This window comes from Etheostoma cragini, chromosome 14 (assembly GCF_013103735.1).
Source record: "Etheostoma cragini isolate CJK2018 chromosome 14, CSU_Ecrag_1.0, whole genome shotgun sequence".
NCBI lineage: Eukaryota > Metazoa > Chordata > Actinopteri > Perciformes > Percidae > Etheostoma > Etheostoma cragini.
The window spans coordinates 24,954,022-24,956,724 of record NC_048420.1 but is presented as its reverse complement, the minus strand read 5'-3'; positions in this window follow the sequence as shown (position 1 = coordinate 24,956,724).

Below are 2,703 nucleotides of genomic sequence, written 5' to 3'. Positions count from 1 at the left end.
GCCGGGTCCTCCTGTCTGATACAGGACAGTATATATAGTATAAAGTGGACCAGCTGCCGGGTCCTCCTGTCTGATACACGACAGTATATATAGTATAAAGTGGACCAGCTGCCGGGTCCTCCTGTCTGATACAGTAGTAAGTAAGTAAGTAAAGTTTATTTATAAAGCGCTTTTCTCAGATAAAAATCACAAAGTGCTGTACAAAAGAGTAAGTAAAAACAAAACGAGAAGTATAAAATGTATATAAATATATGAAATTAAAATGACACTAGCTTCACTGTATTACCATAACCCAGATATACATATGGTTTTAATCGAACCCATTCTTAGTAGTTGGTTATGTTTAAATCATGTTCTAAGTTACACTGTGATTTATGAAAATGTCAGGGGTTGTGATTGTTCCTAAATGGAGGCCACTTGTTGAATGGTGCAGCTGTCTTGGTTTTGTCTGACGTCGCAGTTTTCCTCACTTTGTGTTTCCTGCAGATGTTCAGCAGCTGTTGGTGGTTAAAGAAGAGGTTCCCCATGAGCAGCAGGAGTGTAGCTCCAGTGTGGACCAGCAGGAGTCAGAGGCCCCCCCACACATTAAAGAGGAACATGAGGAACTGTGGAGCAGTCAGGAGGGAGAGCAGCTTCAAGGGCTGGAGGAGGCTGATATCACCAAGTTACCATTCACTCCTGTCCCTGTGAAGAGTGAAGATGATGAAGAGGAAGCTCAGTCCTCACAGCTTCATCAAAAACAAACTCAACACATGGAAACAGAAGCTGATGGAGAGGACTGTGGAGGACCAGAACCAGCCAGGAACTCATATCCACTTTTACAACCAGAGACTGAAGACCAGATTGGAGACTCTTCTGAACCTGAGACTGATGACAGTGCTGATTGGAAGGAGACCAGAGAACCTCAGTCAGCTTTAAACTCTCTGAAACATGATTCAAGACGTAAGAAACCATTCAGCTGCTCTGAGTGTGGGAGGAGATTTGGCAACAAGTCAGATCTGAAGAACCACATGCTAACTCACACAGGAGAGAAACCTTTTAGTTGTTCTGTAAGTAAGAAATCTTTTACACAGCGAGCAGAATTACAAAGTCACATGAGAATCCACACAGGAGAGAGAACTTTCAGGTGTTCAATTTGTAAGAAGTCTTTTAGACAGCAAGGAGGTTTACAGTCACACATGGTAGTCCACACAGGAGAGAAAACATTCAGCTGCACTGAGTGTGAGAGAAGATTTGGCAGCAAGTCCTCTCTAAAAAGACACCTGATGACTCACACAGAAGAGAAAGCTTTCAACTGCTCAGTCTGTAATAAATCTTTTACTCGGCGACAGGGTTTACAAAGTCACATGAGAATCCACAAAGGAGAGAAACCTTTCAGCTGCTCAGTCTGTAAGAAATTGTTCACAGAGAGTGGAGCTTTACGGTTACACATGGTAGTCCACACAGGAGAGAAAAGATTCAGCTGTTCTGAGTGTGGGAAGAGATTTGGCTTAAAGTCAACTCTGAAGAACCACATGCTAACTCACACAGGAGAGAAACCTTTCAGCTGTTCAGTCTGTAAGAAATCTTTTAAACAGAGTGGACAATTATGGTTACACATGGCAGTCCACACAGGAGAGAAAAGATTTAGCTGCAGGGTTTGTAACAAAAGATTTTTCTGGTGCTCTGATGTCAAAAGACATAAATGTGTTGGTCAGATGGAAACAGAAGCTGATGGAGAGGACTGAGGAGGACCAGAACCAGCCAGGAACTCACATCCACTTTTACAACCAGAGACTGAAGACCAGACTGGAGACTCTTCTGAACCTGGGGCTGATGACAGTGCTGATTGGAAGGAGACCAGAAAGCCTCAGTCAGCTTTAAACTCTCTGGAACATGATTCAAGACCTAAGAAATGTCTCCGCTGTTCAAAGTATCTAAAAAAATCTTCTAGATAGGAGACATTATATTTTATGGTATGAAAAGTATTCTTATTTTTTATTTATATCTTATTGTTTCATACATTTCTTACGTTTTATTTAACATACTGTATGTTTAACAAGATTCAGTATTCTTGCTGTCTCACAGAACAATCTAACAACGTGAGAATGAAAGGCTTTCCTTCAGAATGAGATCTTCATCCTTTGACACCTGTTGTGTACTTTTCAAAGACTGAGGTCCTTGTTTCACAAAATAATATTAAATGTACATTGGACAATTGGAGATTGTACAAAGTTTGTCATTTTTAAGACTCAAATGTATACTATACCAAAATGTGTTTAAGGTTTAAGAACACAACATTGTTTAGAAGAGCACAGATTCTACATATATCTATCCTCTTACAGTTTTTTTTCCAATTTATAAATTTTACTAACTTGGCTGGTTTTATTAAAATACTAAACACAATTCCTTAAACCACACACCCAAACTGCAGAATACCTCTTATATCCTGCAACAAGGAAACTACCATCATCTTTAATCTGGTTTGTTGTTTTTCTCAGAGCTCTGACAATATAACAAAGTATTTGTCTTTCTTTTAAAAGTGTTTTTTAATCATTTATATTCCGGCGTGTTCTTCAAAGGAAATCTGGAACATTTCCGGACTTTTATTTTGAAGCCCAATAACTAAACTGCACCGGAAGCTGTGGATAACTTCCCCCTCTGACCAAGATGGCGTCTCTTAGAAAGGAGTGTTAGCAGAGGGTCTTTGTTGTGTTAGAAAGA